Here is an 11,342-nt window from a genome sequence, read left to right as displayed (position 1 = left end):
TGATTTAAAGCAGTAGTTCGCGCTTTCAGTTTTGCATGAATGCTGCCATCAATCCACAGTTTCTGGTTGGGCAAGGTTTTAATAGTCACCGTGGGTACAACATCACTGATGCACTTGCTATTAAACTCGCTCACCGAATCAGCGTATACATCAACGTTGTTGTCTGAGGCTATCCGGAACATATCCCAGTCCACGTGATAGAAGCATTCTTGAAGCGTGGAATCAGATTGGTCGGACCAGCATTGGACAGACCTGAGCACAGGCGTTTCCTGTTTTAGTTTCTGTCTATAGGCTGGGAGCAACAAAATGGAGTCGTGGTAAGATTTGCCGAAAGGAGGGCGAGGGAGGGCTTTGTTTGCATCGCGGAATTTAGAGTAGCAATGATCCAGAATGCTGCCAGCACGGGTCACGCATTCAATATGCTGATAAAATTTAGGGAGCATTGTTTTCAGATTAGCTTTGTTAAAATCCCCAGCTACAATAAATACAGCCTCAGGATATGTGGTTTCCAGTTTACATAGATTCCAATGAAGTTCTTTCAGGGCCATCGAGGTGTCTGCTTTGGGGGGATATACACTGCTGTGATTATTATCGCAGAGAATTCTCTTGGTAGATAATGCGATCGGCATTTTAATTGAAAGGAATTCTAGGTCAGCTGAACAAAAGGACTTGAGTTCCTATATGGTGTTATGATCACACCACGACTCGTTAATCATACGGCATACACCCCCACCCTTCTTCTTACCAGAGAGATGTTTGTTTCTGTCGGCGCGATGTTTGAAAAAAACGGGTGACTGTACCGACTCTGATAATGTATCCCGAGTGAGCCATGTTTCTGTGAAACAGAGAATGTTACAATCTCTGATGTCTCTCTGGAAGGCAACCCTTGCTCGAATTTCATCTACCTTGTTGTCAAGAGACTGGACATTGGCGAGTAGTAATTCAGAATTCATGTAAACCCAAAAAGTAGGTATCTTGGCACAACTTACACCTGACATGGGGTTAAGCCGCCTACACATTTCTGTACTGAATGAAATACTGTATTACCACTACTTTTTTAAAACCACGTCTACATTTATTTCCCAAACACAATTCAACCTGTTAGATTCTGGGTTAAACTTGGAACATTGTTATAATCAGAAGTTAATGGTTATCTGTAGGAGCCAGATGGCTTTGGAATGTGTAGGGGAGACGAGTGGAGATCTTAGAACCTAACAATGTCACTGAGGGAGAGAGGGTAATGTATAACATTTACAGTATGTCAGGATATGTTACTGTTAGCCATCAGGGCACTTATGGAAGGGATCCTCTGGGAGGAGTAGAGACACAGTCTGGTATCAATCACCATGACACCCTTGAGTTGGGGAGGAGTAAGCACTATGGGGTAGAGGTCAGGTCAGATGAAGTGAGGAAGAACAGATCTCACTAAGGTTCTGTCTAGCAACAGAGATGCATTGGATGTTCAGATGTGGAGGAGGAGACAGCCTAGGAGAAAGGGTTAAATATCAGTGCTTGTGTGAAATGTCGATGTCTGAATGCAGCTGTATTGAGCCTTTGGGAGGAATTAAACTTGGTTAAGCTTTTCTAGTGTCCGTTGAGTTATTTACTCTGAGAATTAGAACCTAACAAACCCAATCACAATCACTTTTTTTGTATTTGAATCATTTTATGCATCTTCTAACACAGGTTTAACACCTAACAAGAGGTGAAGGTTGACAGCCATGCATCCTCTGAAACACGAACCCGCCTTGCTTCTTGACACACTGCTCGCTTAAGCCGGAAGGCAGCAGCACCAATGTGTTGGAGGAAACACCGTATAGCTGGCGACTAAAGCCAGCGTGCATGCGCCCGGCCGCCACAAGGAGTCGCTAGAGCGCGATGGGACACGGACATCCCAGCCGGCCAAACTCTGCCCTAACCCAGACGACGCTGGGCCAATTGTGCGCCACCTCATGGATCTCCCGGTCAAGGCCGTCTGCGACACATCCCGGGATCGAGCCAAGATCTGAAGTGACGCCTCTAGCAGTGATCAGTACCTTAGACCGCTGCACCTCTCGGGAGGCCACTTTGTACTTTTTTAAAACACTTTTTACATAGGTCAGTCCTTGTTGTTACCTCATACCCAAGCAATAATGCCTTGCATTACGCCTGGGAAGAAAATACTTCAGTTTGCTCAACTTTCCATTGGCTCATTAATTGGCTCAACTTGTCTCATTGCCATTGGTTCAACTTACCCGAAGGAAAACATTTTGACTTTATTTACCGACACAGCTACAATGATGCACTTTTATGACAAGTTTAGGACCTCATATTAAAGCTTCTAGAGATCCCAAATGATGTATAGAACAATCTTAAAATGATCTATTTTGGTTTAGAGACAAGCATAATGAAACCTCTAACACAATAAATTCATTTGACTTGGTGAAAATCTGTTTTTGGACCTTACTTGCGTATCTCTTTTTCCATGTGGTTTCTTTCTTCATAGACTCCATGAAATGATTACCGCTTCCTAAATATTTGTCAAATGATTCATTTTGTGTATGGTTTCCTCGAAACGAGGGTGGCTGAACTTACCCCTTTTGCTCAAACTACCCCACTCTCCCCTATGCAGATTTTGAATAAATATGGGGTTCAAATCATCATTGTTCATCTGAGTTTTGATACAAGCCTCTGCTCTGATTCAAACAAGAGATATTAAATGATCATCATAACTAATGGATGTTGGTAGAATAATTCTGTCCTACCTGGTACAAGATGAGTAGGGATCCCACCACACAAGAAGTAGATTATTTTAGGACTTTTATTGTAGCCTTCTATAATATTAATACATGTGTCTATGTAATAATACTGATTGTAAATGCATCAGATTTGAAATAAGCAACATGAATTTCTGGTCAACTACAAGAGCCAGTAAGTAACCCTCCTCCAGGTGCAATACGCCCTCTAGCCCATTAGAGGACAGCATTGATTTATTTTTCACAGCTATGGCTACTAATAGGATAACCTGTTACATTAATGGCATATACTGTAACTGGATTGACAAGTTCATCAATGTCAAGAACAATGTCTGCATATCTAGTCTCACAATGCAAGCAGGTGATGAATTCTCGCCTTATTTCCTGAGGCCGTTTTCTGTGGAAAGTATGAGGGTGCTGTCTTTCTGACGCTTCCTGTTTCCTTCTGTGCATAAAACGTTGTGGTCTGAAGTTGAACAAAACAGATGACTTATAATAAGCCATCAAGATTGATAGATATACTGTATTTTGGCTTGGTAAAACCTTTAATTTTGATATTCACTTTCAAATGGTGTACATCTAAGACAGTTATAGGAGACATATAGCTTGCAAAGGGGTAGGGAACACCATTAGAGTTTACTTGCTTTGTGATTCTATTTCTCCTGTGGAAAGTGTTATGGTTCATGGCCAATTATTGCCTCATTCTTCTCCCATTGCACAACATCCACTAAGTGCTACTGCTGAAATACTACAAATTTGTTTATAACATGTTTACACATACTCTTGCACTGATATTCCCCCAACCCCATCATGCGATCTAAACACACTCATAAAATAACAAATAGAATCTTTGTCGTCAATAGCAAAGCTTTTTCTGGTTCTGACCTTAACTCCTAAATTGGTCTATCTGTGAAACAGCACAGTTAAAAATATATGGCAAATAGAAATCAAACTGGATGGACATCAGAAATAGATGAGAGAGGTTGAGGACAGGACAAAAAATCAAACAAAATATAACTATTGTAAAGTAGTATATAGTAGCTATAACCTTGAAGTAGAGGCCTAAGTGTTGTTGTTCACTAGTTTACTCCAATTAGGGGAGGGATGGTAGGGTTAGAAAGTAATAAAGGAAAATATATATGAAATATATATATATATATGCGTTTGTGTGTATGTATACGTATGTAGTTGAAGTCAGAAGTTTACATACACTTAGGTTGGAGTCATTAAAACTCGTTTTTCAACCACTCCACACATTTCTTGTTAATTAACAAACTATAGTTTTGGCAAGTCGGTTAGGACATCTACTTTGTGCATGACACAAGTAATTTTTTTCCCAACAATTGTTTACAGACAGATTATTTCACTTATAATTCATTGTATCACAATTCCAGTGTGTCAGAAACGTACATACACATACAAGTTGACTGTGCCTTTAAACAGCTTGGAAAATTCCAGAAAATTATGTCATGGCTTTAGAAGCTTCTGATAGGCTAATTGACATAATTTGAGTCAATTGGAGGTGTACCTGTGGATGTATTTCAAGGCCTACATTCAAACTCAGTGCCTCTTTGCTTGACATTATGGGAAATTCAAAAGAAATCAGCCAAGACCTCAGAAAAACTATTGTAGACCTCCACAGTCTGGTTCATCCTTGGGAGCAATTTCCAAACGCCTGAAGGCACAACGTTCATCTGTACAAACAATAGTACACCCTCCAGGTGCAAACACCATGGGATCACGCAGCCATCGTACCACTCAGGAAGGAGTCTCCTAGAGTTGAATGTACTTTGGTAACGAAATGTGCAAATCAATCCCAGAACAACAGCAAACAACCTTGTAAAGATGCTGGAGGAAACAGGTACAAAATGATATATATCCACAGTAAAATGAGTCCTATATCGAGATAACCTGAAAGGCCACTTAGCAAGGAAGAAGCCACTGCTCCAAAACCGCCATAAAAAAAGCCAGACTACGGTTTGCAACTGCACATGGGGACAAAGATCGTACCTTTTGGAGTAATGACCTCTGGTCTGATGAAGCAAAAATAGAACTGTTTGGCCATAATGACCATTGTTATGTTTGGAGGAAAAAAGGGGAGGCTTGCAAGCCGAAGAATACCATTCCAACCGTGAAGCACGGGGGTGGCAGCATCATGTTGTGGGGGTGCTTTGCTGCAGGAGGGACTGGTGCACTTCACAAAATAGATGGCATCATGAGGGAGGAAAATTATGTGGATATATTGAAGCAACATCTCAAGACATCAGTCAGGAAGTTAAAGCTTGGTCGCAAATGGGTCTTCCAAATGGACAATGACCCCAAGCATACTTCCAAAGTTGTGGCAAAATGGCTAAAGGACAACAAAGTCAAGTTATTGGAGTGGCCATCACAAAGCCCTGACCTCAATCCTATAGAAAATTTGTGGGCAGAACTGAAAAAGCGTGTGTGAGCAAGGAGGCCTACAATCTGACTCAGTTATACCAGCTCTGTCAGGAGGAATGGGCCAAAATTCACCCAACTTATTGTGGGAAGCTTGTGGAAGGCTACCCGAAAAGTTGGAGCCAAGTTAAACCATTTAAAGGCAATGCTTACAAAATATTAATTGAGTGTATGTAAACTTCTGACTCACTGGGAAAGTGATGAAAGAAATAAAAGCTGAAATAAATCATTCTCGCTACTAATATTCTGCCATTTCACATTCTTAAAATAAAGTGGTGATCCTACCTGACCTAAGACAGGGAATTTTTACTAGGATTAAATGTCAGGAATTGTGGAAAAACTGAGTTTAAATGTAATTGGCTAAGGTGTATGTAAACTTCCGACTTCAACTATATTTTATGAGAGAAGCTGTAGGTAGCAAAACAAGTGATGGCTAATGTGACCATGTCACGGACCACATTAGGAAGAAAGGATGCTTTCTTCAGGACCTCCATTGAATGTTGGCTTGCAGAGCTCCTCCATAACTCTACAGAACTCCACATTATTGTTTTCTCTATTTCACCCTCACTTCAAAATCTTAATTAAACTAATCCCCGTGAAGCAGTTAAATGCTTAATTCCCTCCATGGCTCTTAGGCTGCATGGAAATGTTCTCCCAAGGGGCTACAGCACAGAAAATAGCATAATTTGATAACGAAGAGGAGAAAATAATTGTGTTCCTCTTGTGCATTGCTCTTTCCCCTTTTGTCTGCACATTACGTTTAAATTGATTTGAACATGTTCGGATCGTACACGAGACAACGTGAGAGATTTAATGGGACTCAATGTCGCTTCTAATAGCACCTTGAATTCGCTGATGTGGTTGTTTTTATATTTCCAAGAAAATTCCTTTATATTTTACTTCAGACATTTGAAATATTTGTAACAGCAACGTGAAAGAGCACTCAGAGATAATGATGACTTATCTTTTAGCCAAAAGATCAATGGCCAAACCCATTGAAGATAACTACTGTATTGTATTCATAAAGATAAAATGCATGCACATACAGTGAGCTTCAATAGTATTGGGACAGCCACAAATGTGTTGTTGTCTTGGCTCTGTACTCCAGGACTTTGGATTTAAATGATACATAGACTATGAGGTTAAAGGGCACTCATTTCATTAATGATTTAAAGATGGAACTATGATGGCCGAAGAATTTAGCTGAGAGCATGAAATCTCATTTAATGAATTGTCTTTTTTTGGTTTGCTGCAGTGAATCTAAAGAATATTAGTAATTACATTGCCTATTAGCCTATGGTAATTTGGTACGTTATAGTTACTGCAGTACGCAGCATGGTCAATATGATGGAGGGAAATGATTTGGAAGTTGTGATCCAACCTGGAAGAAGTTGTCTGTCGGCAGTGAGCAATTTAAACACGAGCATCGTTTGAAAGGATCTTGAATTTTTTTTACTATTGTGATTGCCCATTTCAGTGTCTATATTGATGCTAGTGTGTTAAAATGTAGGCAAAACATGAAAAATAACTGGGATTTTGCAGTTTTCATTCAAACACTTTTTTAAAGTGGGGGATGGTCATTAAAATATCCCACTAAACAAGTTGTGGTTATACAATACACAGGGAACCTATAATAGCCTCACATCCATTTGATTTGAGAGAGGGAAGCCTGGTGGGCAGGAGTTCGGACTTCAAATGTGTATGTTTCACAGCTGACCCAAAGGCCATTGAAGTCCTAAAGCTGAGAGCTGAGCTACAGGCAGAAAAATACCAAAACAAAGTGCTGCTGGACACCATGACCACCTTGAAAAGCCAGCTGGCATCCCTAAGAGGTGCATGATCTTTGAATTAACTTTAACATTTAAATAACAGTTGAGAATTAGTCGGTCCTAAGATTAACAGATGGACTGGATTGTTATGAGTGTCATGATTTCAAAAGCTACGTTACTCTTTTTAAATAGTCATTGTGCATGTTTTGAGATGGGGTTAGGGTTAAGTAGTTCACAAATGTTATTGTTACTCTGTGTGTAGGGTCTGACCAGCAGTAGGCTACGGAATCAGGCGGGGACTCCAACAGCGAGGGGGAATCAACCAGGGGACTCGTCCTCATTATCTTCCTCTGTCTCCGAGGAGGAAAATCTACCAAAGAAGAAGTGAAGAGCCTGAGGGTGGGTGAAGAAATATTTTTACACAAACTACCCAATTGTACTACCTTACAAATTGGAAATGATCACATCCTACAGTAAAATAAGGTTGTTTTTTGTTTTGTTCTCTGTTTTCTATTGCAGTGAAAACAGTGAATGGTGTTGTGCAGAGGTACAACCATAGTCGCATGAAGTATAAATGAAAATATATTTGGCAAAATTACATTGTTACTGCTTTCTTGCATTGTCGGGAAACCCGCGATTTAGGCAGCTTGTTGCATTGCGGCCATAGAAATAGAATCCATAGAAGGGTGTTGTAAACTTATGGGTACACTCAAAATGGCTGCATGTCCTGACTTTGTATTTATTATGGATTCCCATTAGCTGCTGCCTAGGCAGTTTTCAAAACATTACAATACGTGCATAACAGATTTCACAACACACTAAGTGTTTGTCCTCAGGCCCCTACTACACTACCACATTTCTACAACATAAAATCCATGTGTACGTGTGTGTATAGTGCGCATGTTATCATGTGTGTGTATGCATGTGTCTGTGCCTATGTTTGTGTTGCTCCACAGTCCCTGCTGTTCCATAAGGTGTATTTTTACTGCTTGCATCAGTTACCTGATGTAGAATGGAGTTCCATGTAGTCATTGCTCTATGTAGTAATGTGCCCCTCCCATAGACTGTTCTGGACTTGGGGACTGAAGAAACCTCTAGTGGCATGTCTTGTGGGGTATACATGGGTGTCTGAGCTTTGTGCTAGTCGTTTAAACAGACAGTTCGGTGCTCTCAAAATGTCAATACCTCTCACAAATACAAGTAGTGATGAAGTCAATCTCTCCTCCAATTTGAGCCAGGAGAGATTGACATGCATATTATTAATGTTTGCTCTCTGTGTACATCCAAGGGCCAGCCGTGCTGCCCTGTTCTGAGCCAATTGCAATTTTCCTAAGTCCTTTTTTGCGGCACCTGACCACACGTCTGAACAGTAGTCTAGGGGCGACAAAACTAGAGCCTGTAGGACCTGCCATGTTGATAGTGCTGTTAAGAAGGCAGAGACTTATCCCCATCTTAACTACTGTTGTATCAATATGTTTTGACCATGACAATTTACCATCCAGGGATACCCCAAGCAGTTTAGTCACCTCATCTTGCTCAATTTCCACATGATTTATTACCTTGATTTAGTTGAGGTTTAGGGTTTAGTGAATGATTTGTCCATCAAAGAACACCCTCTGTGTTCTGTTAGACAGGTAACTCTTTATCCACAATATAGCAGGGGGTGTAAAGCCATAACACATACGTTTTTCCAGCAGCAGACTATGATCGATAATGTCAAAATCCACACTGAAGTCTAACAAAACAGCCCCCACAATCTTTTTATTATCAATTTCTCTCAGCCAATCATCAGTCATTTGTGTAAGTAGTCTGCTTGTTGATTGTCCTTCCCTATAAGCTTGCTGACAGTGTCTTGTCAATTTGTTTACTGTAAAATAGCATTGTATCTGGTCAAACAAATTTTTTTCCAAAACTTTACTGAGGGTTGGTAACAGGCTGATTGGTCGGCTATTTCAGCCAGTAAAGGGGGCTTTACAATTCTTAGGTAGCGGAATGATTTTTGCTTCCCTCCAGCCCTGAGGGCACACCCTTTCTAGTAGGCTTAAATTGAAGATATGGCAAATAGGAGGGGCAATATTGTCCTCTATTATTCTCAGTAAATTTCCATCCAAGTTGTCAGACCCCAGTGGCTTGTCATTGGTTAATAGTGTAGATTCTTCTTTTTATTCAGTTTAGTCACATGATTTCTCAGTTGCAGTACGTTTGCAAACCGCTTGTGCAGCCAGACTTATTTGCCATTCCCTTTGCCTCATCCCTCTCAACCATACCATTTTTCAATTCCTCATCAATCCACAGAGATTTAACAGTTTTTACAGTCATTTTCTTCATGGGTGTGTGCTTATTAGTAACTGGGATAAGCAATTTCATAAATGTGTTAAGTGCAATGTCTGTTTGCTCCTCATTACACACCACGGACCAACAAATATTCTTTACATCAGCAACATAGGAATCACTACAAAATGTATTGTGTGACCTCTTATACACTATATTAGGCCCATCCTTTGGAACTTTGGTTTTCCTATCACTACATCCAATGGATCTGGATACTGCTTTCAAGCACATTTCTGCAGCATTAGTAAAGATGTGATTAATACATGTTGATGATTTCATTTCTGGGCTGTTTGTAACTACCCTGGTAGGTTGACTGATAACCTGAACCAGGTTGCAGGCACTGGTTACAGTTTGAAGCTTTTTCTTGAGTGGGCAACTTGATGAAAGCCAGTCCATATTTAAATCACCTAGAAAATATACCTCTCTGTTGATATCACATACATTATCAAGCATTTCACACATGTTATCCAGATACTGACTGTTAACACTTGGTGGTTTATAGCAGCTTCCCACCAGAATGGGCTTTAGGTGAGGCACATGAACCTGCAGCCGTATTACTTCAACAGTATTTAACATGAGATCCTCTCTAATCTTTACAGGAATGTGGTTATGAATATAAACAGCAACACCTCCACCACTGGTATTTCTGTCTTTTCTGTAAATGCTATAACCTTGTATTGCTACCACTGTATCATCAAAGGTATTGTCTAAGTGAGTTTCAGAGATAGTCAGAATATGAATGTCATCTGTTACTAGCAGGTTCTTAATTTCATGAACCATGTTTCTTAAGCTACATATGTTAACGTGGGCTATTTTGAGCAGTTTTCTGGGATGCTTGCTGGCTTTCATTGCTTTACTGGGAAGCTTAGCAGAAGTAGAATACGTAGATGTTATTTATGTTAGTGCAGGATGAGCTGCACACAGTGGACCTCCTACTAGAGCACACCACCTCAGTGCTAACAGCATAAATATGGTTCATAGGCACATGATTGCTGCATACACTAGCTGTACGATCAGCAGAGGCATTACGGGCAGTTAGAGGGACATACATTAGGTTACTGGTATGATGTGCATTTGCTAAAGCATTATGATGACTCAGTGACACAATGGTAGGGATTAACTGAGCTGGGCTTGGGTCATTGATAAGTCATTGTCTCAACGCAGCCTTATAATGCTGTGAAAGGATCCAGGAACCCAAATGATTTGGGTGGATCCCATCCTCCTTATAAAATGTGTTTTGTTTCCAAACGGTATTGAAATTGTCAACAAAAGTTACACCCATTGAGCTGCAATAATCACGTAGCCAGTTGTGAAGAGAAAGAATCCTGCTAAAGCGTTCAATGCCACGATTCAGAGATGGCACAGGGCCAGATATGATCAGAGAGGGCACAGGGCCAGATATGATGGGTCTTTTTTTAGTGTTTAGCAGAGAGTCAATCAGCTCTTTAAACTTGAATGGGCACGGATTCTATGGATTCTATTTCTATGGTTTAAATTACAATGGCGGTAAAAACGTACAGTTTGGAAAGCCAGTGCCTATTGCTGAAAAAAGAAGGCTAGGCTAATCTGCCTGTAGAAGCTACCACATCTTTTCTCAGCAACTCCTAATATTAGCAAACAGCAGTGTTTTTCAAAGTAGGCTAGCTCATGTTGAGATAGGCTATCAGCACGAGCGCATCGGCCATCACCGGTGAGTAGCCTCCTACAGATGTGCTATCTTAATTTGATCACTCTGATCATTTGTAATGTATTCAACGTTTTTAAAAGCTTATAAAGTTTGTAATTTCCACTTAAAAATGTCAGACTTGATTTGCCCTAAAGAAAAATGTATCAACCCCCTGTCCATTAAATCGGATTTATTTGGACAGTGAAGCTAAAACTTTTAATTAGGCTTTTTACTCCAGCATTTTGAATTTGATATCAAGTGTGAGGTGACTTTTATATGAGGTGTGTGAGAGAAATTACAAGATTATGTTACAATACTGTTATTCCATCAAATGGTTGTTTTATGCAACAAGATAGAGTGTTCTTATAACTCTATTGTGTCTGTGTGAACTGAAAGTGGGCC

This window comes from Salvelinus namaycush, chromosome 27, assembly GCF_016432855.1.
Source record: "Salvelinus namaycush isolate Seneca chromosome 27, SaNama_1.0, whole genome shotgun sequence".
In the NCBI taxonomy this organism is placed as follows: Eukaryota; Metazoa; Chordata; class Actinopteri; order Salmoniformes; family Salmonidae; genus Salvelinus; species Salvelinus namaycush.
The sequence above is the reverse complement of the archived record's forward strand: the minus strand, read 5'-3'. Positions refer to the sequence as shown.